Genomic DNA, 25,297 nt, shown 5'->3' on the forward strand with positions numbered 1-25,297 from the left:
AGTACTTTTTGTGGGGAGAGTTTTGATCCACACGCTAGGATTTGTGAAAGGGAAATGAGGGCTTTTTTTGTAATAGAACGTACCGGAACGGTGTTCCGGCACCTTTCCCCCCCCCTTTCACTGAGGGAGGGATTCGAACCTCTGACCTCGTGCTCCACCTTTTTTTTTTTTTTTTAACAAAAAAAGCACTGGAAATAAGAGTACATTTTACATTAAATTTAAACATAAATGGAAGGGAGCACAGGGGGAACTGTTTTGTTAATATTAATTGCTTACTAGAAGAAAGAAGAAAAGCACTCTAAATATATGAAAAATGCTTTCCTTCAAGTAATCTTTCAGCAGCGTTTGTGTATGTGTATGGGGGGGGGAGAGAGAGAGAGAGAGAGAGAGAGAGAGAGAGAGAGAGAGAGAGAGAGAGAGAGAGAGTTACTTGTCTGAGGGGCAATCCTCCCCTTGGCTCTTGCTGGTGCCACCTGTGTTTGTGATGATAACGGCATTGTGGGCTCCCTTGAGCACTTTGGGTGACTTAAAAAAAAAAAAGGTTATATGTTTAGGTGTAGTTTAAATGTATATGTTTGATGGCCTGGTGGATTGCAGTCCTGCCCTCATTTTAATTCCCTTAATAAAAAGGAAAAACATGGACTGTGATTGAAATTGTCCTGCTTCCAATTTCAAATAAAAATGCTGAATAAGGTCTGCTCCGCTCATAACCTGATGGAATGTTCACTCCAGTGACAGTTGTTCATTCAGTACAGACACATTTACATAATTATTACTGTTTTTGAACTGTTGCAGAGCCAGATTATGTGCTGACAGCAGGGCATGGTGGCCTTTCACACACACATACACGCAGAGCCATATTGCTGGTTGCATTTATTTAACATGGAGATCACCAAGGCTAACTCTCCAGAATGTGGAGGAAACTGCTGCTCAGGGAACATTGCAATATTTGATCCGAAAAGGACTGAGCTGTTGTGCACAAGCCAAGTGAACACCTTCAAAGGGCTCAAAGGCATTCACAAACTGCCCGTTTCTGCTGCTCAAATATGTACTTTTGGAGTTGGGAAAGGAAAAATGCGTTGTAGAGGCAGATTTTTCCAGGACCTCAGTGGAGCATCTTCTCCTGTATATGACTATGAAGCAAAGCCAAGCCAAAACAGCTGTGGGGGGGGGGGGGGAGCTGTCATGATCCAAGTGCCTTTAAGTTGGCAGTGGATAATACCATGGGCTCCCTCTTTATAATGGGTTCATTTTACAGTCAAATCACTTTGCAATGAACTCTCTGTAGTAAAACAGGGTTATAATTACAACTTTTTTTGTTCATTTTATAATTACAACACTGGGTAAACTAATAGCCACGGTTCCTAAAGAGTGATGTGTTCTGGACCTGGGCGAGCCTGGGTGAAGAGAAGGGTCTCCACGCAAACTGGAAGAGGCTGCAGGGAGCTCAGAAGGAGCCCTCGAAACTCAGCAGTTTCACTGCGCAATGGTAGGTAGCTATTCTGGACTTTTAAATTTCTAGCATTTTTTAAAGTGATTCCCTAATATCTGCAGATTCATGGTATCCATGTGGAGGGGAGAACCCTGCAGATATGGGGGGAGGGAATGCCTGTAACTCCCACAGCGAATACAGATGCAAAGCACTCATTTTCTGTGCGATCTCCATATCGTCTTTAAGCTTCCCTTATTATCAGATGGTTCAACCACCTCCTGGTCATGGTCACGTGAATTTATGTGACAATAAGTCCCCAATTGCTACTATAGTAGGCCCCTGGTATCCCTGGGGGATTTATTCCAGGACCTGCTGCAGACAACAAATTCAGTGGATAATTGAATCTGCAGGGGGTCGGCCTGACCCTCTACCTGACCCTCTACCTGACCCTCTGGAGGCTGCATGTGGCTTCTGGACTCCTTAGAAGGTCTCCTGGACACAATTGGAAGGCATTTCCGATTTTCTGGCAAACCGAAAGCACCTTCCAGATGCATCTGGGAGGCTTTCTGAGATGCCGAGAGGCCACCCAAGGCTTCCCCGCACCCACCCTGACTCAACCAGAAGCCACTTCTGGTCCTCTGAAGGCCTCCAGCTGTGGGCTTGGCATCTGTGGATATGTGCCTTCTGCGAAATCCTCTGCAGCTATGCGCCTTCCAATCAGTTTTTACTCATGTGAGCGGACAGTCACACCCAATGCAAATATACATAATACATCATAGATTTGACTACCCCCCAGTGGAGCCCACCTGTTCCAGTCACTGTTCATCCAGTTAGGACCCAGATCAGTGGCTCTTGTGGAAACCCAGTCTTTGTTAACTCTTGCACACTCTCACAGTTAAACTTTTTGTGAGGTCAATGTACCTCCAATCATTTTAATTCAGAAGAAATGATGGGGAAAAGCAACCAACGTCCTACTCCTGCTGTAGTACAAAAACGTAAGTACTGTCGACGAACATGCTAAACAATACAGTAATACATCAGAATCTGCAAGAGCATCACAAAGGACCATATGAAGCCATTAAAATAAGCAGGGATGTGCGTGATTTTCTATGTCTAATTAAGAAGACAAGGGAATATGGGACTTAAAAGAGTCTTCTTTAGAAGAGAATAATGACACTTGTCAAGGAAGCTCCACGCCTGATTGTTGACCAAAGAACAAAGGTAATTCAAACCAATAAGCGGCACAGAAACCAGGCACCATTTATCCTGAGATACTTACTTAAATGACATGAGCCAGGCACATTCAGTGTGATAGAAAAAGCTTTAAAGATGAAGAAATGGATGGGAAATATTCAGCCACAGCAGACTCCTGTCCAGTGATAAAAGAGAAGCCTGGTGTTCAGCACATCAAGGACTCGCAAAATGAGGTTTCCATGACCCCTTTGGGATAGGCTGCCCAAGGTGGCATCCGCTTACAGACTGCTTCAATAGATTAGGCCTGAGATTCTCAAACTTTTTAGCACCAGGACCCATCTTTTAAAACAACAGTCTATCAGGACCCACCTAGATACCAGGCTTTTAAAAAAAAGAGATGTAGAAAGAAATTATTTATTTATTTAAGTATTAAGAACGTAAGAACATAAGAACAGCCCCACTGGATCAGGCCATAGGCCCATCTAGTCCAGCTTACTGTATCTCACAGCAGCCCACCAAATGCCCCAGGGAGCACCCCAGATAACAAGAGACCTCATCCTGGTGCCCTCCCTTGCATCTGGCATTCTGACATAGTCCATTTCCAAAATCAGGAGGTTGCACATACACATCATGGCTTGTAACCCGTAATGGATTTTTCCTCTAGAACAGGGGTGTCCAAAGTTTTTGGCAGGAGGACCACATCATCTGTGTCGGGGGCCGGGGAAAAAAAGGAATTAATTTACATTTAAAATTTGAATGAATTTACATAAGTTTACATAAATGAATATATTAAAGACGAACTTATATGATTGAATGAAGGTCTTGCAATAGCTCAAGGCCTATAAAAGGCCTTGCACAAAGCAAGGTTGGCCTTTCCTTTGCTGCCGCTACTGCATCACAGACATGAAACAGCAAGAAGTGGAGGGAGCCCTCGTCCCACAGCTCATGTGAGAGGTCAAACAGTCGCCTTCATGCTGCGAGCAGTTGCGTTGGGCCAGTGCGGGCTCCAACAAATCTCTGGAGGGCCAGAGGCTCATTGGAGACTGGGGGCTTCCTGAGGGCCGCATTGAGAGGCCTTGAGGGCCGCATGTGGCCCCAGGGCCAGGGTTTGGGCACCCCTGCTCTAGAAACTTGTCCAATTCCCTTTTAAAGGCGTTCAGGCCAGGCGCCATCACCACATCCTGTGGCAAGGAGTTCCACAGACCAATCACGCGCTGAGTAAAGAAATATTTTCTTTTGTCTGTTCTAACTCTCCCAACACTCAATTTTAGTGGATGTCCCCTTGTTCTGGTGTTATGTGAGAGTGTAAAGAGCATCTCCCTATCCACTCTGTCCATCCCCTGCATAATTTATATGTCTCAATCAGAAAAAGATCATCAAACTTTATCTTTGGGGAGAAAGGCAGATTACAAATCTAGTAAGTAAGGGCCCAATCCTATCCAATTTTCCAGCCCCAGTGCAACTACGATGCAGCCCCATGTTAAGGGAACAAATGTTTCCATACCTTAAGGAGGCCTCTGTGACTGCTGCCCCACTACAAGATGCAGTGCATGCCCCATTAGCACAGTTGCACTGGCACTGGAAAATTGGATAGAATTGGGAGCCAAGTAAGTCAGTAACAGCCCAATCCTATCCACACTTTCCTGAGAGTATGCCCCATTGACTCTAATGGGACTTACTTCTGAGCAGACACACATAGGCTTGGGCTGTAAGTAAGTAAGCAAGTAAATAAATAAATAAATAAACAAATAAATAAATAAATATTATTCCAGTATAAAAAGAAATCCACCCCAAAGTGCTCCATCCTTTATAGCTGCCTCTACCTCCTTACCAAATATAGTACTAAATAAATAAAATCAGTGCAAGGTTTTGAGTAATACAGCACCATCTGCTGTAACATCTACTTCCAGCCTCATACCAACTGCTGGGGTGGTGGTGGCAAAGAATGGGTGAAAGTCTCATCACCTTCATGCCCAGCTTGGAGCTTCCAGTGGCAGCTGGCCGGCCAGGGTCAGAACAGAACGCTGGGCTAGGTGAGAACATGGTCTGACCGAACAAGGTCATTTTTATATTCTTATCCCACATTCTGCCCTTGGTTTTATTGGTGGCCAAACTCTGCTGAACCCAAGAAGGTTGCTGTTTCATTGGCAAATCATCTCACAAAGGATGTTCCCCGCTGAGAAGCTGCATTCCAGCAGCAACCGGCAATTCCAGGCTTATCAATTAAACACCGTACCATTTTAAATGACACTAAAAATGAAATGAAACAGCAGAATGGCAAGGCGTCCAAAAACAGGTGCAATTACACTCATTTTTATTTCAGCCTTTTCCAGTTTAATGCTTTTTATAGGCACACAAGTACGCAAATTATATGGGTTCCAGAATGGGTGGGATCTAAATTCATTCATTATGCCAGAGCTGGAGGGAGAATAGACTTTACAAGCACCAGCTGTTGGCAATCGCTCTTTCGAGATTCTTGCAGACACTGGCTAGAAGAAGAGGCAGACACTTATTTTGGAGCGAGCGCAGGAGATGGTGCATTATGCATGGGTGTTGAACAGGAATATAATCAAAGTGCGGGTGGGAAGCATCTTTCCTCTCCAGAACTAGGGTCATAAGAGGGAATTCGGCTTGCCTAATGGGCCACTTTTTCAATCTATCTTTCTAAACCATCTGAATCCAAAGAAACTTATGGCTCTATCTTATTCAGGGCTTATCTACCGCTGTAATCCCTGTTCTTGTGGTGTTAAAATTGCAAAGTTGTAGTGTGCTTCGGAGTAGTCAGCACAAACAGCTGGAGTTTCCATGCACACACCAGTTGTTCTGAAACACCCTGCCAGAGCAGGTAAGGTGGTGGCAAGGGGAGCTCAAGGGAGGATTGGGGCAGGAACTGGGCTAAACTGGGGTGGGAGGGGATAGATCTTTGTGGCAGCAGCACACATCAAGATCCTATTCACCTTTTCCAACATACCCCCTGTGGTTCCTCCGAGGAGACGCATTGGTGGCCTGGCAGCTTACAGGAAGGTAAATACAAATGATTTTTACTTCCTTCTCCTGGGCCTTCTAGTAACACCTCCACCATTGCATGCAGTGCACACACTGTGGGCACCACTACATCACACAGGCTGCTGGGGGATAGGATTGGGCTGCGGGACATGTGCCTGAGCACCAAAAAAAGGAGTCTAGGTGAAAAACATAAAATCCATTCATTTCAATGGGGCTGAGCACCCAATCCAAACTCACCGCTGCACCTTTGGAACTCAGTTCAGAGGTGCAGTGGCCTTTCTGTCATTGTAAAATGTGAAGCGTGGCCACCGCCAGACACAGCAAGTGACCATGGCCGCATGAGAGTGGCCTTTGAAATGCCCCCACACCAGTAAGTTGGTGTGGGGGGCAGGCAGAATTGGGACAATCCATCAACACTGATCCACTCAGACTTGTGCCAGAGATGTAGCTGGTGCAGGACCAAGTAAACTCATTGCCATGGCCGGGGTTTTCCTTGGAGCAAGAGGACAAATGTTTCCTTATCTCATGGATACCTCCAGACTTCAAAATTCCTCCATGGGATACAGTGTAAGCCTCACTGGCCTGTCGTATACTTGGTCTCACACTCCCAGGGTTTTGGGTGCTCAGAGTTGTTGGTTCTGAACCCTAGAGCCCTCAAAGATCCCTGTTCAGTAGTACTGCCACCACCCTGTAAGAGCCAGTGCCTCAGTCCAGGGACACCAAGATCCTCTAGGCTTAACTATGTCCCTTGTAGGCACTGAGCACTTTCTTTACTTAAAGTCTCAGTAGTCAAGTTACTAGTCCACAATGAGGATTTTTGGTAGCTTGCTGAACGGCTAGGCAGGATTCTGAACCTCTGTCCCCAACAGACAATGAACCAACACGGTAAAAGGGTTTTTACTTTATTAAGTACATAGGGTTACAAAAAGTTACAAAAGGCAGCAAATGCTAGAGGCATAAAAACTTCTAGGAAACATATCAGCATAAAACAACAAAGCTAACTGGCTAACTCTATTATTCTCTGACTCTCACCTGGGTCAGCTTCTTTTGTAGATCCTCAGGCCAGTTACCTATGGCCATGTGGTCCTGGCGGGGCAGGATGTGCACCCACCACCTATCTCACCAAGAGACAAAGACCAAAAGACAAAAGACTCTGTCCTCCGGAAGTGGGCTGGAAGCTTGCCCTCTCAGCTCTTCCCTCCCCCCTGGAGATCTACAGCTGCATTCCATCCTTGATGGGCATCTTTCTGGCTGCCTAGGTGCTACATTATCACCTTACATTGTAAATCCTTGCAGCTAGGACTGCAAGCCCCTTGCAAGCCCCTTCTGTGTTACTGGGTTACTGTGGTTCAGGCTTTGCAATGCTACTAGGCCTAAACTGTACACATTCATGACATGGCCCTGCTGCATCAGCAAGGGGGAATTTCAGTGGGATTGGGCTGCCCAACTGCTATCTTGCCATTACTGAGGCAGCATTTCCCAGCATCCCCTCCTCTCTCTCTCCCCCATACTTAATAATACAAAACATGTGACGTGATGTCATTGCTCCTTCAGTTTCCCCAGCCTCTCCCCTCCACTCGTTGGAGCAGGAGAAAAGACAGCGTGATAAAGACACATCTCTTATTTTGGATCCCTAAGCTGAAGGAGAGAGAGGTAATGTGAGGCCAGTACTTTGGAGAGGAGCCACATATTGGCTACATCTTGCATCAGCCTGAGCACTGAGCTCTTGGTGCATGATGCATTTTCAGTGTAATCTACACAGTAGTCCACTGATTTTCAACCTTTTTCGTCTCATGGCACACTGACAAGGTACTAAAATTGTCAAGGCACACCATCAGTCTTTGACAATTGACAAGGCACACCGTATTGCCAGCAGGGGGCTCACATCCCCCAATGCCCCTCTAATAAATGACCCTACCCCAAACTCCCACAGCACACCTGCAGATCATACACAGCACACTAAGTGTGCCACAGGACAGTGGTTGAAAATGGCTCAGTAGTCAAACCAAGATTTCCCTTTGAACCACTCAGAAGCAAGGCAAGGTCTTGACTTGCAGCAAGATCCTTTGTAGGCTTGCTCAGAAATATCTCATTGAGTTCAATGGGTCTTACTCCCTAGTCTGGTGGCTTCTGAGCTGTGGGTCAGTAGCCACTGGTGGGTTGCAATCTGATTTTTGGTGGGTCATGTAAGGGTGATGGAAAGATCAGGTAACTAATTGTCTCAAGCCCTGAAGCTATTCAAAAATCAGAGAGCTGCTTCTTCCCCTGCAAAGCACTCCGCTCCTGCAGTTTGCAAGATAGCTGCTAATTCCCCTGCAAACAGCCGAGCTCCTGCAGTTTGCAAGATAGCTGCTAATTCCCCTGCAAACAGCCGAGCTCCTGCAGTTTGCAAGATAGCTGCTAATTCCCCTGCAAACAGCCGAGCTCCTGCAGTTTGCAAGATAGCTGCTAATTCCCCTGCAAACAGCCGAGCTCCTGCAGTTTGCAAGCTTGTGCAAATATAGGGAGATAAATATAAATAAATAAATATTTCTTTTTAGATATCCTTTTTTAAAAAGTCTTGTAAACCTCGGTGTGTCCCAATAGAGTACCATTTTTAAAAGTGGCTCCTGGTACTAGGAAGTTTGAGAACCACTGCCCTAGTCGGTGTGTTTTTGGATCTCAGCCCTAAATTCAGTGCATTTCGGTCCCGTCTAATGGACTCTATTATCAGCCTCACAAATATGATCCGTGCTTTGACGTATATCTCCCCCAGGCTGTCAGTCATCAAAATACTGCCACCACAATTATTTTCAAATCATCATGTATACACACGTGACCTGAAATATAAGTGACCTGAAATATACAGCTTCTATCAGCAAGCTAAAGTCTTAGATTCTGTTTTCAAGAGGATTATGGAAGATGAGTTCTGGAGTCACAAACAGATGGAAACAGGTGACGAGTCTTAAATGGGATCTTAGATGACTGCAGCTAAAAGGACATTTTTGAAAGCTGACAAACTGTCAGGTGTAAAATTCTCTTCATTTGAATCTGCCTGGGGAAATTCTAATGGCCCAATTCTAACTTCTTCCTTGGCCAACCCACAGTAGCAGATGATTTTTTCCCCGTCTGTGTTTGAGAAGAAACAAGACTCATTTGAGACAGAAAATAAAGGGTTTGCATCTTCATGTGGATTCTGCAAGAGACAGTTTCCCTCGGGCTCTTCCTAATGTAGTGGCCAAGACCCTCCCCACCCTCTTGGTTTGGCTCTGCATGGACCCACAAATACTTTCTCTTTCTCAGAGGCCAGTGCTCTGGTGCATCCAATTAAAATCAAGCTACAGTGATGTAGGTGACCTTTGTACAATTACAAATGGCAGATCCATCTCAAACAGGATTTCCTTCAGGATACATAGCAGTGTAACCAGGAAACACCAATCATGCCCTCCAGCCATGCAAAATCATAATAGAGCTGCTTTATATTTAGTCTAACAATTGGTCCGCCTGGCAGCTCTTCTTCTGAATCTTGGGCAGAGATCTTTCCCTGGCTCTCTCTGGAAGCTAGGACTTTCTGCATAGGGTGGAGCCTGAGGTGCACATGCCCTGGACGCTCCTACGCCAATGGGGCTCATGACTGCCCCTCAGGCTCCACCCTAGTTACGGAGGAGGTGCTGGCAGCTTCGTGCCCCCATTCCTTCTCCTTCAAATGGGATCCTCCACAGGGGGAGGAGGGGAAGCTGCCAGCACTTCCTCCTCTGGGGAGAACCCGGAAGTGACTGTCTGGTGCAGCTTTGCACCCCCATTGCTTCTGCCCATGTGCTACCCTGGTAATAACTTATGTGTCATAAGGCACATCATGGTGGCCGACAGAGGCAGAGTATCAGCAGACAGGCCAATGCCAGTCAACACTCAACCTCTGCGCTGGTGGGATCACTGCCAGGAGCCACCAAGAGTGAGTATCCCACTGAACAGTGGGGAGGTATTACAAGGTGGGGAAAAGGCAGGGTCAAGTGAGTGGGGAAGGGCAGCCTGGGGTTGATCAGGCTCAGGAGAGGGGTTTCCTGCTGCCAAATCTTATCCCCCCTCTTCTGGGTCTCGGAACCCTCCCTACACAGGTCTCCTTGGTTCTGTGCCATCTAAACATCTGTACCATCTAAACATTGAAAACTAGATGTCAGATAGCATATCTGTAACTTTCTCCCTGGCATCTAGTTTTCTATGTGCAAAGAGTTTGTGTGTGTGTGTGTGTTTAGACGGCACAGAACCAAGGAGACCTGTGTAGGGAGGGTTCCTTGCACGTAGAAAACTAGCATGTCAGATTGCATATCTGAAACTTTCTCCCTGACATGCTAGTTTTCTATGTGCAAGGATTTTTAAGTAATTAACTAAAGCATTTCAAAGAAGTGATTTCCCATCTGTTGTTTGAAACAGCACTCCAAAAAAAATAGATTCACCACTTCTGCTATTTATGAGGACTTGGCAAAATGAGACTCAGATAAGAACGGGGAAGATATTCTCTGTGATGTTTAACCTTACGGAGAAGAGTAACTCCCCACCTTCTGATTATATTTATGAAATTGGTGACCTGCGTGAATTGATGTCATATACACCTCTTTTAACAGGCTGTATGTTATCATTCTCAATGAAATATGACAATAGAGAGCTCTGTTTCACTCGTTAGTCATCTCCAGCTGCTATGGAAATAATATGTTTGGTATAATTCATTTGAGATCTGATGGGTTTAAGGCTCTTCTGACGAGATATAATCAACTCATTATGGAGAAACAGAAGCCGTCCTTGTTGCAGATAAATTGCTCAGAGTCATGATTAAATTACAGTATGTTCGGCCAAATGGGGATGACTGGGCTTCCAGCACATACAGATGTTTTATCATCACCAGACCTGCATGATAAACACTGAATGAATTCACTCTGTGTGTGTGTGTGTGTGTGTGTGTGTGTGTGTGTGTGTGTGTGTGTGTGTGTGTGTGTGGATCTGGGTCTGGGTCTGGATGTATTCTTGGGGAATTTGATCAATGGCTGGGTTTACCATCCTAAGCCAACAAATCAGCTACCCTTCCCAATTCCTGCTTTCTCTGTTTATGCTCCTGGTTCTATTTTTTTTTTTTAAAGATGCAATTCATTCTCTCCTAGTTGATGTTGGAGTGACAGCTGCATCAACATGCCCAGGAAATTTTCATTTTCATTTGACTCCGTTTTCTATGCAGACACAATCAGACCAGGATCAATTCCATTTGCAGGGGCTTTGGCCACTGGAATGCTTATAAGAGGTTCCATTACCATTGGCATCGCTATAGCATTTCTTAAAGTGTTCCTGTATCTAAACCACGAGTGCCCAAACTCTCCTTGTTAACAAGCCACTTTTAATAACTTGGATGGACAGGAAGTGACTCTTTTTTTTTCTCATTGCAGGCATCTAAACAACTAGGATAGACTAGGCTTGCTGTGTTCGAAATTGTCTTACAAGAGAGTAACAGTCAAAGCCTAACTAACCCTACACAGCTATGCAGGGGGATTTTAAGCTACTGAGTTCTTCTTGGGGTAACGGAATATTTGTTCCCTTGTCCTGGGGTAAGCCCCAGCAGCGGTAACAGGTCAATTTGAACCTGTGCCAGCTTTATAGCTGGTACAAGTCCATGTTGATCTGTGCAGGTGGATCAGACATGGCACCGCCAATTCCCCCTCCCAGGCCTGATCTACCCACCTGCTACCCTTATCACCACTCTTCCCCTGCCTTGCTCCACACCCTCTTTGCCCTCCCCCCTGGACTTACCTGGTCTGGCAGGTATCCTAGAGGCTGCTGGTGTGAGCAGGAAGGCTCCTACCTTCCTGCCAGTGCACTGACTGCTAATGCTGTCACAAAGCACTTTAGAGTGTGTTTGTAAAAGTGTGCACCATGGAACACGGATTCTGCTGGTGCGTCACTTGGTAAGGATCGGGCCATGAGTCCTTCTGAACTCAGTGGGGCTTACTTCTGAGCAAAACGGAAGCAAGTGCAGGGAGACAAATGGGACATTTTGCTCAGGCTGGAGGACGTTGGCGAAGTGGAGGGGGTCGCTTGGACTTTAAATCATAAGAACATAAGAACAGCCCCACTGGATCAGGTCATAGGCCCATCTAGTACAGCTCCCTGTATCTCACAGCAGCCCACCAAATGCCCCAGGGAGCACACCAGATAACAAGAGACCTGCATCCTAGTGCCCTTCCTTGCATCTGACATAGCCCATAACCATGGTGAATAAAAATTCACCAACATAGTAAATTGACGTAGTAAATTAAATTCAAGTATGCATAATAAACATTATTTATGTATACTATGCATACTAATAAATTATGCATACCTCCCACCTCCCCGTATCCATAAGAGGATCCCAGATCTTAAAAGGTGTGGAGAGTTGATGCAGCTAATCCGCGTCAGAGCAAGCAATGTTCTTCACCACAAGAACAGAGAATCAGTATTTTTTTTGCAAATTTGTTCTTCCTCACTAACCTTTTAGAGTTGAGAGCATCAACAAACATGTGGACAGAGGGGATCCAGCATGTGGTTGGTCTGTGGAACTCATTGCCACAGGATGTGGTGATGGCATCTGGCCTAGATGCCTTTAAAAGGGGATTGGACAAATTTCTGGAGGAAAAATCCTTTACGGGTTACAAGCCATGATGTGTATGTACAACCTCCTGGTTTTAGAAATGAGCTATGTCAGAATGCCAGATGCAAGGGAGGGCACCAGGATGCAGGTCTCTTGTTATCTGGTGTGCTCCCTGGGGCATTTGATGGGCTGCTGTGAGATACAGGAATCTGGACTAGATGGGCCTATGGCCTGATCCTGTTGGGCTGTTCATATGTTCTTAAGTTCTTATGATTTTTCATATCTGGACTTTGAAGAAAGCTTTGACAAAGTCCCTCACCAAAGGTCCTTGAAAAAATTTAGCAGTCTGCACATGCCCAATCTCGTCTGATCTTGGAAGCTAAGCAGGGTCAGGCCTGGTTAGTACTTGGATGGGAGACTGCCTGGGAATACTGGGTGCTGTAGGCTTATACCATAGTCTTTCAAGACTGAAGGTTGCCAACCATGGAATAAGAGGACAGGTCCTTTAATGGATTGGAACCTGGTTAAAAAACAGGAGGCAGAAAATAGGAATAAATGGATAATTCCCATAATTCCCACTGTACTGGAGGGATGTAAGAAGTGGGATCCCTTAAGGATTTGTACTGAGATTTACTGGTATGCTTTTTAACTTGTTCATAAGTGATTTGGAGCCAGGTGAGCAAGGTTGAAGATGGCACCACGCCATTGTCGTGGCTAACAGGGGTGGAAAGCACTAAGTTTTGAACGGAGCCTCAGCGCAGTGTGCATGTGGCCCCTCCCCTCCCTTTGGAGCCATTTTGGGTGGTGGGAGCAAAACGGAAGTGAATGCAAACACCACTACTTCCAGCAGCAGCAATGTGTGTGTGTGTGCGCGCGTGTGGACGGGCGGACAGAGGAATCCTGTTTCTCAGGCCTTCATTCAATCTAAAAGACAAATCTAATAGGAAGTTACCAGCACAAAGACTTGTGATCTTTAGGGTCCTAACTGAAGACCAAGAAACCATAGAAACTGCAATTCTTTTTGTGCTGAAATCTTTCAGTGAGTGCCTCTGTTTTGCTCCCACCCCACCCTGGAATGGCTCTGGAGGGAGAGGGGCCGCTTGCATGCCACGGCGAGGCTCCCTGCAAAACTTAGTGCTTTGCACCCCTTCCAGCTACTTCACTGCTTTGTATGTAAATGGTCCAAAGCAATTTCTCCCATCTCCAGCTCAGTCTGAAGAAAGACCCTTAAGTAGAACCCTGGAGAACTACCATCAGTGAGTGCAGACAGTGCTGAGCGATCTGATGGTCTGAAGATGACTTCCTCTGTATCCATGCAAAATGTGTGGCACGCTATGGCTGCTCCATCTTTCCATCCCCAACAAGTTTTCCATTCCAGGAAATGTTTTTCCAAGTTTTCAATTCCATATATTCTGTCATGCTCACACCTACTTAAAACAACAGGAAATCAAGTCAGTAGCTAAATCAAAAAACTTGAAAAGGCCTGGGAGCAGTGACGTAACTATTGGCCGCAGCGCCTGGGGTGGTGATGTCATGAGGTCATGACACCACGTGATGTTGACATCACTTCTGGGTTCTCCTCTCCCAGTGAGGCTCAGGAGGCAGCAGCCTTGCAATCCCTGCTGCCCTTCACTGGATCACCGCTTCTTATTTCAGCAGCTCTGCAGTCGGACTGCTGCCCCCCTTCTACTCCTTTTGAGGCTGAAAAAGAGCCTTCATTTGCTTGTCGGCAACCTTCAGTCTCAAAAGACTCTGGTATCGCGCTCTGAAAGGTGGTCCTGGAACAGCGTCTAGTGTGGCTGAAAAGGCCAATCCGGGAGTGACAATCCCTTCCACACCGGGAGCAAGTGCAGTCTGTCCCTGGTCTGTCTCCCTGGCTATGGGCCTTCCTTCTTTGCCTCTTTGCCTCAGTCTGTTGGCCAAGTGTCTCTTCAAACTGGGAAAGGCCATGCTGCACAGCCTGCCTCCAAGCGGGCCGCTCAGAGGCCAGGGTTTCCCACTTAATGAGGTCCACTCCTAAGTCCACTCCTTAGGCCTAAGGCCTTAGGGAAGGCCGACAGGAGCTGAGGGGCATCCGGTTCAGAACTCCTCATCCCTATGGGGCATCCCTATGGGGCATCCGGTTCGGGACTCCTCATCCCTATGGGATGAGGATGGGGAGGTTAGAGAACAACAAGACAAAGGCAGAGTAGGAGAAGAAATTAGGAAAGGTAGCATGATGGGATGTGATAAACGGTTTGGCACAATGAGAGGATGCGGGGACAAAGGAGCGAATAAGCAGCCCATCCTGGGGCATTCTGTGTACAAATGCTTTTATGCGAATGCCCGAAGTCTACGAGCAAAGGTGGGAGAACTGGAATGTCTGGTGACAAGGGAAAACATTGACATAGTGGGCGACAAATGAACATAGATGGGTGACATAGATGGGTGACAAAAACGACATAGTGGGTGACAAACGAACAGGCCTTGCTGAGGGAGAGTCAGCATGGCTTCTGTAAGGGTAAGTCTTGCCTCACGAACCTTATAGAATTCTTTGAATAGGTCAACAGGCATGTGGATGCGGGAGAACCCGTGGACATTATATACCCGTGGACATTATATATCTGGACTTTCAGAAGGCGTTTGACACGGTCCGTCACCAAAGGCTACTGAAAAAACTCCACAATCAGGGAATTAGAGGACAGGTACTCTCGTGGATTGAGAACTGGTTGGAGGCCAGGAAGCAGAGAGTGGGTGTCAATGGGCAATTTTCACAATGGAGAGAGGTGAAAAGCTGTGTGCCCCAAGGATCTGTCCTGGGACCGGTGCTTTTCAACCTCTTCATAAATGACCTGGAGACAGGGTTGAGCAGTGAAGTGGCTAAGTTTGCAGACGACACCAAACTTTTCCGAGTGGTAAAGACCAGAAGTGATTGTGAGGAGCTCCAGAAGGATCTCTCCAGACTGGCAGAATGGGCAGCAAAATGGCAGATGCGCTTCAATGTCAGTAAGTGTAAAGTCATGCACATTGGGGCAAAAAATCAAAACTTTAGATATAGGCTGATGGGTTCTGAGCTGTCTGTGACAGATCAGGAGAGAGATCTTGGGGTGGTGGTGGACAGGTCGATGAAAGTGTCGACCCAATGTGCGGCGGCAGTGAAGAAGGCCAATTCTATGCTTGGGATCATTAGGAAGGGTATTGAGAACAAAACGGCTAGTATTATAATGCCGTTGTACAAATCTATGGTAAGGCCACACTGGAGTATTGTGTCCAGTTCTGGTCGCCGCATCTCAAAAAAGACATAGTGGAAATGGAAAAGGTGCAAAAGAGAGCGACTAAGATGATTACGGGGCTGGGGCACCTTCCTTATGAGGAAAGGCTACGGCGTTTGGGCCTCTTCAGCCTAGAAAAGAGACGCTTGAGGGGGGACATGATTGAGACATACAAAATTATGCAGGGAATGGACAGAGTGGATAGGGAGATGCTCTTTACACTCTCACATAATACCAGAACCAGGGGACATCCACTAAAATTGAGTGTTGGGCGGGTTAGGACAGACAAAAGAAAATATTTCTTTACTCAGCGTGTGGTCGGTCTGTGGAACTCCTTGCCACAGGATATGGTGCTGGCGTCTAGCCTAGACGCCTTTAAAAGGGGATTGGACAAGTTTCTGGAGGAAAAATCCATTATGGGGTACAAACCATGATGTGTATGCGCAACCTCCTGATTTTAGGAATGGGTTAAGTCAGAATGCCAGATGTAAGGGAGGGCACCAGGATGAGGTCTCTTGTTATCTGGTGTGCTCCCTGGGGCATTTGGTGGGCCGCTGTGAGATACAGGAAGCTGGACTAGATGGGCCTATGGCCTGATCCAGTGGGGCTGTTCTTATGTTCTTATGTTCTTATGGGCATAACGGAAACCTGGTGGAATGTGGAGAATCAGTGGGATACCGCAATCCCAGGCTATAAACTCTACAGGAGGGACAGGCAGGGGCGTATTGGAGGTGGGGTGGCCGTTTATGTTAAGGAAGGGATAGAATCCAGCAAAGTAGAGATTGAAGGTGGTCGCCGCATCTCAAAAAAGACATAGTGGAAATGGAAAAGGTGCAAAAGAGAGCAACTAAGATGATTTCGGGGCTGGGGCACCTTCCTTATGAGGAAAGGCTATGGCGTTTGAGCTCTTCAGCCTAGAAAAGAGACGCCTGAGGGGGGACATGATTGAGACATACAAAATTATGCAGGGGATGGACAGAGTGGATAGGGAGATGCTCTTTACACTCTCACATAATACCAGAACCAGGGGACATCCACTAAAATTGAGTGTTGGGTGGGTTAGGACAGACAAAAAAAAAATATTTCTTTACTCAGCGTGTGGTCGGTCTGTGGAACTCCTTGCCACAGGATGTGGTGATGGTGTCTAGCCTAGATGCCTTTAAAAGGGGATTGGACAAGTTTCTGGAGGAAAAATCCATTACGGGGTACAAGCCATGATGTGTATGCGCAATCTCCTAATTTTAGAAATGGGTTATGTCAGAATGCCAGATGCAGGGGAGGGCACCAGGATGAGGTCTCTTGTTATCTGGTGTGCTCCCTGGGGCATTTGGTTGGCCGCTGTGAGATACAGGAAGCTGGACTAGATGGGCCTATGGCCTGATCCAGTGGGGCTGTTCTTATATTCTTAAGTCAAGTCATTTGCTTGACTTTAATAGAAACTGCTCAGTGGCATCTTCCTTCAAGTGGTGCCCAGGACACGTGCTCTGTCTGCCATACCTTATATATACCACTGCCTGGGTGGAATAAATATAGTTTTGCCCAGCACCGAAAGATAACAGCATGGGTGCCAAGTGAGCCTGTCGTAACGGAAACGTACAAGATCCTTTGAGGAAAGGGTATTATGTAGTGTCAACAGTGGCCTGGGAAGCATGGGGTTAAAAACTTGGCTTTTAGCAGTGGGTATGCTCACAGTTGCAACCATTAGAGGCAGTGAGATCTTCAGGGATAAAAGTAGCACTTGGAGGTTGGCGAGACTGTGGGTAATAGCATTTGGGCCTCTTCAATCTAGAAAAGAGGCACCTGAGGGGGGACATGATTGAGACATACAAAATCATGCAGGGGATGACAGTGGATAGAGAGATGCTCTTTTCCCTCTCGCATAACACCAGAACCAGGGGACATCCACTAAAGTTGAGTGTTGGGAGAGTTAGGACAGACAGAAGAAAATATTTCTTTACCTGGCGTGTAATTAGTTTGTGGAACTCTTTGCCACAGGAAGTAGTGATGGCATCTTGCCTGAATGCCTTTAAGAGGGGATTGGACAAATATCTGGAGGAAATGTTCATCATGGGTTAAAAGTTATAGCAGATATGTGTAAGCTCTTGGTTTTAGAGGCAGACTGCCTCTGATTGCCAGGGGAGGGCACTGGGACACAAGTTGTATCTGTTGTCTTGTGTGCTCCTTCAGGCATTTGGTGGACCACTGAGATATACAGGAAGCTGGACTAGATGGGCCTTTGGCCTGATACAGCAGGACTCTGTAAGGATGTTCTTAAGGATGGAGAGAGGACTGACCTGATCTGACCTGACCTGACCTGACCTGACCGGCAGGCGGGAGGGCAGGCGGGCAGGCACGTGGGCGGACCATCGAACTGGTGAACAGACTAATGAACTGACAGATAGACAGATGGACTGGTGGATAGACAGTGAACTGGTAAACCGACTCACGGACTAGCTCATGGACTAATGAACGGACTGACTGCCTGGCAAACTAACTGAACAGAGACTGCTGAGTGGTGGAGAGCTGAGGGGGTGCTGATTCACAGAGATGGGCTGCTGCTTTGAGGACTAGGAGAAGGAACCTTGGTCCCACAGGCAAGCTACCCACTAGTTATCTTCCCATTGGTGCTGGGTTCAGCAGAAAGGTTTCTATGCCACTAGAGCTAGCTGTGCTTGAGCCAGGGAGCTAATTAAGAGTTTAAAGTGGGCAAGTTCTCTAGGCCAAGTTTAGAACAGGAATTTGGCAAAACACCTGTCTATGGAGAGATTCCTTAAGTAGGGAACACAATCCAGAAAGATCTTTCTCCATAGAGGGGACACCTGGAGAAGAACCCCTGAAGATGGTCTTAGCACACTGGCTGGTTGATAAGGGACACTTTGTGCTCCTGGGAAAGAGAATAGGAAAGAGCAAGCTGCTGTTTTGGATGGCAGTTGCACCACCTCCCATGAAACGGTGTTTTCATCCTGAGAATCGGTGAAAGCCCCCCAAGATCCTGGTAAGTAAATACTGAAAGTGTTGACAGATTCTTCTGCATTTAAAATGCTGGCAGCAGATTAGACTTGCTGAACTGTAACAGCCTGTCTCTGAGTTGCTTGCAGCAAAAGCATCTCCCCAGCACAACTGTGTTGGTTACCATGGGGATAGAAGCAGTCGGTTTCTGGAGCCAATCAGAATGGGTCCACCTGAAAGCATTATAGGAGAGGATGTTTGCTCAGCTCCTTGATTTGAGCTATCAGGAACATTAATCTATTTATCTGGCAAGGGCTCAGAAGGCGGGCGGTGGGGGAGAGGGAGTACTAAGTACTTTTGAAGAATAAAAAAAAAATCACTTGATACCACCATTTAGAAGATGGAATTTAAACCAGGCTGCACAGGTCTTAAACCTGACGGATGCTTTTAAGGTGCTTGCACTGTAGCTCTCTGTTACAAACCCAGATCTCAAATGAAGGGAAACAAGTCTAATAAATTGGGATTGATTTTTTTTTCTAACCATGCCGAAATAAAATCCATTGTATAGACAAGATGCTATCAATACCAGAAGCATTGTCTCCCGCCAGCAATGACGAGATAATTAAAGATTGGTTTACAGAACAAATACAATCATTTATGCAGTCATTATGTACATACCAGGAGGCATTCCAACTCTCTTTAGGTGCAGTGGATTATGATTAATTTAGTGCTATGATTAAAAAAGCAACAGATTTCTTTGCTTTGGGCATGACATGTTTGCTCTTCATGAATGATCGCTTATTATGGACGAACAAGTCGATCTGAAAGGCTGAGTCAGGAAAAACCGAGATGGATGGAGACGGCACTCTGTATATACTACACCTAGAGTGGCTCCCTTGATAACCGCAGTGGCAGCAATATGGCTGGAAGCCAGACTTGACTATCAGTGGAGGCCCATTTGAGAAGAATCCAGGTCTTTATATCTAAAAGGGTGGTGGTGGTGGTGGTGGTGGTGGGGAGAGATTTGAGGAGAGAAACAGTGGGTGTGAACATCACTAGGGGGTGCTGGGGGAGTGGACTGCATCGGGTGACACCATCAGGGGGTTGAAACCATAAGGTTCAAGAACAGCGAGTGGAGAGCTCATTGCACCCAAGTCTTGTGAGGCTTGTCATAGAAGACCAGTCCTTTCTCACCTGCCTGCACACAGCAGGGGTGGGGCCAGGGCCAAAATAGGACCAGACAGCTACAGCAAGGAGGCTATGCCATGCAGACATAGACCATGTCCTGGGATTAAGATGCTTCCACCGCAAGCCAATGAGAGAGTGGGCAAATCTTGTGTCTTTCAATGTCCTATGCATCTCCAGGAGCAGCTGCGACAAGAGACATCATTGGAAAGAGGCTGCTGGAAGGACCATCATCCATTCTCACGACATGACCAAATGGATGATGGCCGGATCCCAAAGGATCTCCTCTATGGAGAATTCGTGCAAGGAAAGCGCCCTACAGGTAGACCACAGCTGCGATACAAGGACATCTGCAAGAGGGTTCTGAAGGCCTTAGGAGTGGACCTCAACAAGTGGGAAACCCTGGCCACTGAGCGGCCCGCTTGGAGGCAGGCTGTGCAGCATGGCCTTTCCCAGTCTGAAGAGACACTTGGCCAACAGTCTGAGGCAAAGAGGCAAAGAAGGAAGGCCCATAGCCAGGGAGACAGACCAGGGACAGACTGCACTTGCTCCCGGTGTGGAGCACTCCCGAATTGGCCTTTTCAGCCACACTAGACGCTGTTCCAGAACCACCTTTCAGAGCGCAACACCATGGTCTTTTGAGACTGAAGGCTGCCACACACTGGTGGAAGGACTAAGAGAAAGACAAATGCCAGGCAGGATAAATCTGAAGAGGCTCTAGTTGTGTATATGAGAAAGTATGTTGGTTCTTATGAACTTAGGCAGTGTGTCATCGACTACTTTCTTACATGCCTTTGTTATTATTAATAAGCATATTATATACTGCCTGTCCCAAGGAGCTCAGGGTGGTGTACATAGTTCCTTCCCTCCTTTTGTCTCACAACAACCATGTGAGGTTGAGAGCAGGACGCTTCATGGCTGAATGGGATTTGAACCTGGGCAGGAGGGTCTGGTCTAGAGGGTTGAGCCTCCATTTGCCTGAAGATAACATCCGCAGGTCGCCAGTTTGAGGCCACCGGCACCGTGCAACCTTGAAGCAGCTGACAAGCTGAGCCGAGCTATTCCATCTGCTCTGAGCGTGGGAGGATGGAGGCCAGAATGTGCAGCCAGATCAAGAAAGAAACATCTGAATGTTGTGGTTTCTTGAAAGATAGAAACTTTCTTTCAAATTGTAAAAATCCCTACGGGGATTTAAATTTGCCTGCCTATGTAAACTGCCTTGAATAAAGTCTAAGGAGAAATCTGAGGACCAAGAAAGGCAGTATAGAAATACCTGTATTATTATTCAGGATCATTATTCAGGATCATTATTCAGGATTATTCAGGATTATTCAGGATCGGGCACAGCAGATGGAATGCTGGGTGCAGCACTACTCTGAGCTATATTCCAGAGAAAATGTAGTCACCGAAGAAGCGCTGAACAACATTGAGTGCCTGCCTTTGCTGGAGGAGCTTGACAGTGAACCAACCCTAGAAGAACTTCACGTGGCCCTGGACTCCCTTGCCTTTGGCAAGGCACCTGGAAAAGACAGCATCCCTGCTGAAGTCCTAAAGTGCTACAAAGAGATCATCGCTACTGAGCTGCATGAAATCCTCTGTCTCTGCTGGAGAGAAGGTGAAGTACCTCAAGACATGAAGGATGCAAACATCATCACGCTGTACAAGAACAAAGGTGACAGGGGTGACTGCAACAACTACTGTGGCATCTCTCTCCTTAGCGTTGTAGGAACGTTGTTTGCCCGAGTTGCACTAAAGAGGCTCCAGGTACTTGCAGAGAGCGTTTATCCAGAATCACAGTGCGGATTCCGAGCCAGCAGGTCCACCACTGATATGGTATTCTCCCTTAGACAACTGCAGGAGAAATGCAGGGAACAACGACAGCCACTCTTTATAGCCTTCATAGATCTCACAAAGGCTTTCGACCTGGTCAGCAGGGACGGCCCCTTCAAGATTCTCCCCAAGATCAGATGTCCACCCAGGCTCCTCAGCATCATCAGATCCTTCCACAAGGACACGAAGGGCACTGTTGTCTTTGATGGCTCCACATCAGACCCCTTTGACATCTGAAGCGGCGTGAAGCAGGGCTGTGATCTTGCACCAACCTTGTTTGGGATTTTCTTCGCTGTCCTGCTGAAGCAGGCCTTTGGAACTGCAACAGAAGGCATCTATCTCCGGACCAGATCAGATGGAAAGCTCTTCATCCTCTCCAGACTGAGAGCAAAGTCCAAAGTCCAGCTGAAATGTCTTCGTGACTTCCTCTTTGCCGACGATGCAGCTGTCACTACCCACTCTGCCAAAGATCTCCAGCAGCTCATGGATCGTTTTAGCAAGGCCTGCCAAGATTTTGGACTGACGATCAGCCTAAAGAAAACACAGGTCATGGTTCAGGATGTGGACTCACCTCCCTGCATTACAATCTCTGCACATGAACTGGAGGTTGTCCATGACTTTGTGTACCTTAGCTCAACGATCTCCGACACTCTTTCTCTCGATACCGAGCTAAACAAGGGCATCGGTAAAGCAGCTACCACGTTTTCCAGACTCACAAAGAGAGTCTGGTCCAACAAGAAGCTGACGGAACAAACCAAGATCCAGGTCTACAGAGCTTGCGTTCTGAGTACACTTCTGTACTGCAGCGAGTCATGGACTCTTCACTCACAACAGGAGAGGAAACTGAACGCTTTCCACATGCGCTGCCTCTGACGTATTCTCGGCATCACCTGGCAGCACAAAGTTCCTAACAACACAGTCCTGGAACGTGCTGGAATCCCTAACATGTATGCACTGCTGAAACAGAGACGCCTGCGTTGGCTCGGTCATGTCGTGAGAATGGATGATGGCCGGATCCCAAAGGATCTCCTCTATGGAGAACTCGCGCAAGGAAAGCGCCCTACAGGTAGACCACAGCTGCGATACAAGGACATCTGCAAGAGGAATCTGAAGGCCTTAGGGATGGACCTCAACAAGTGGGAAACCCTGGCCTCTGAGCGGTCCGCTTGGAGGCAGGCTGTGCAGCTTGGCCTTTCCCAGTTTGAAGAGACACTTTGCCAGCAGTCTGAGGCAAAGAGGCAAAGAAGGAAGGCCCATAGCCAGGGAGACAGACCAGGGACAGACTGCACTTGCTCCCGGTGTGGAAGGGATTGTCACTCCCGGATTGGCCTTTTCAGCCACACTAGACGCTGTGCCAGAACCACCTTTCTGAGTGCGATACCATAGTCTTTTGAGACTGAAGGTTGCCAATACAATATCATCATCATCATCATCATCATCATCATCATCATCATCATCTTCCAGGTCAAAGTCCAACTCCAGAACTATTGCATTCAGTTCAGAAATCCACTAAGTTCAGAAATCCCCCTCAGTTCAGAAATCCACTAAGAAATGAGCTCAGATCACCATGAGATGAGTCCTAACCACCTGATATCGACCTTCCTAAGCCATTTAAGGCCTTACAAAGTAAAGACCAACTCCTTGAATTGCCCCTAGAAATGAACTGGCAACCAATGTAGTTGACACAACAGCAGGAGACCTCATGATCCCAATTTTTGGAATACAGCCTTTACTTGCCAAGGTCATAGGGGTCACTAGAGTGGAGAAATGGGTTTCAGATGCTTGGTTTGAATACTGAGGCTGAAAGTACTCAGTGGGCCTGATGCTTGTTGCTCTTCACTCCTTCCCTGGCAATATGCTGCCTGTCTAACAGAATAAATCATTTGGCTTCTAGAGAGAATAGTTTCAGGATTTCCAGGGTTAATTTCCAAAATTTTCCTGAACCCTTTAATCTCCTTGAACACAGTCTAGCCCAGTGTGCCCAGTATGACTAAGCAAAGAGAGGCATATTGATTTGGGTGTTTCATTACAAGTTGTACATCGTGAACTTAGCATCCCTGGTCATGCCATTAGTGCAATTATCTTATTTCATTAGGAAAAGCGCCACTTTGCATTACAGCATATTGGCTCACTTTAAAAAACAATGATGCTCTTCGCCGAAGGAAAGACTTTCATTAATTTCAGAGGAGATACCTGATCTCTGTGCCTGGTTGCTTTAGTGATATAACCTGAGGAGTCAATATTTGAGCAGGCTGATGACCACCCTGACGTAAACTCCTTTGAGAAGTATCACACCAATATGATTGTGCCCCAGAATTAATTCTAATTAATTTATTGGACAGGTTTGCTTAAATTCTGTCTTACCCTGGAGGCAGGAACAGCAGGAAGGAATACAGATTAGCTACTTCCTTCATAGTCTACTGCTGGTCACCTATTCATTGTGCAGTCAGAAATTTTGCAAACACTCCATGATGTCATCAGCAAGTCAGCCAATGGCAGACAGAGGAGGTGGGCAGGTCATCATTCTATTGCTAACTGTAGCAGTTGGGATGTTCCCGTCATTGTACATGATGTCAGCAAGTCTGCAAGGGACAAAGGAATTGCCAGATGAAAGCCAATTTCTACACTCTCTTTACAAGTCGGTTAGGCCAGGTGATCATTCCTAACTTTGTTCCTCTAATTTCAACTGCTATTTCATGGTTGGTTGGCAACCTTCAGTCTCGAAAGACTATGGTATAAGCCTACAGCACCCGGTATTCCCAAGCGGTCTCCCATCCAAGTACTAACCAGGCCTGACCCTGCTTAGCTTCCGAGATCAAACGAGATCAGGAATGTGCAGGGTAACAGTAACTGTCTATTCTAAGGGTAGATGACAGCTGTGTAGTAGTACAGGCTGGCCCCCGTATCTGCAGGAGATCTGTTCCAGAGCCCTCCTGCAGATATGAAAACTGTGGATATGGGGAACTCTGTCCCCATGCACGCCCCGCCAAGTGATCAATAACATTATTTAGATCCTTACTGGGGTGAAAATGTTCTTCCTTTTGTAAAGGAAGTAGTCTTCAGGACTAGTGGCAATGATAGCACCCAGTGCATAATCTTGTGCTGGACAAAGTAGCCCCAGTGCAGTCCTTAGCCTCAGGGTCTTCAGCAATCTGGCACTAGCGCTGGAAGAAAAGGGTGTGCATTAAGCTCAGTTACAGGTACTTTCAGTAATTCTTTTTGATCACGATTGTTCCCATTTTACAGAAGCAGAATTTGGGCTGAGAAAAAGATACAGGCCAAGACCACCTATGCGTACATGACTGAAGAGGGATCTGAACATATGTTTCTCCAATCCATCCTCAATATCCTGTCCATAAGACCACACAAGCACACACATACTTATAATAGCGGGTATAATTCCATGCTAGCAGAGAAGGTGGAAGAGGGGAAGACTTGCTGCTTTCTTCCAGCCTCTGACTCTGTGCAGAACGATGGGTTTGATTTGATGTTCCAGCAGGTTGCGTCAGTAAATAAATAGCTTCTTTTCATGCTCTGATTTCTGCACAGCGGTTCCGGCAAGAGAATAATGGGATCGTGGAGTTTACTGTGAAGTCAAGGTGGTGGTGGAAGTGGCATCCACAATACAATCTATGTTAAGTGACTAATCTGTTATGGAACAGCTGTTTCCTGCAAGATCCCTGGTATCAGATGTGTGAATTTATCCCTCCTAATCGCCTCTGTCATGCTTCTCTCCCCATTACAGTCTCGCCTCCCTCCCCACCCAATAAAAACCCACGGCTTTTGCTGTTTTTCTTGTAAAACTATTCTCAGGGAAAACTTTATAATTATCTGATCTTTGAAACAGAGACAAACTTGCCG

The 25,297-nt window shown here is 46.6% G+C and overlaps 1 pseudogene; it reads right to left on the reverse strand.

Annotated features, from left to right (window-relative positions):
- Window positions 1–24,174: 24,174 nt before the first annotated feature.
- On the reverse strand, window positions 24,175–24,294 carry LOC136650732 (5S ribosomal RNA; annotated as a pseudogene).
- Window positions 24,295–25,297: the final 1,003 nt, after the last annotated feature.

The sequence above is a fragment of the Tiliqua scincoides genome, chromosome 4, assembly GCF_035046505.1.
Source record: "Tiliqua scincoides isolate rTilSci1 chromosome 4, rTilSci1.hap2, whole genome shotgun sequence".
NCBI lineage: Eukaryota > Metazoa > Chordata > Lepidosauria > Squamata > Scincidae > Tiliqua > Tiliqua scincoides.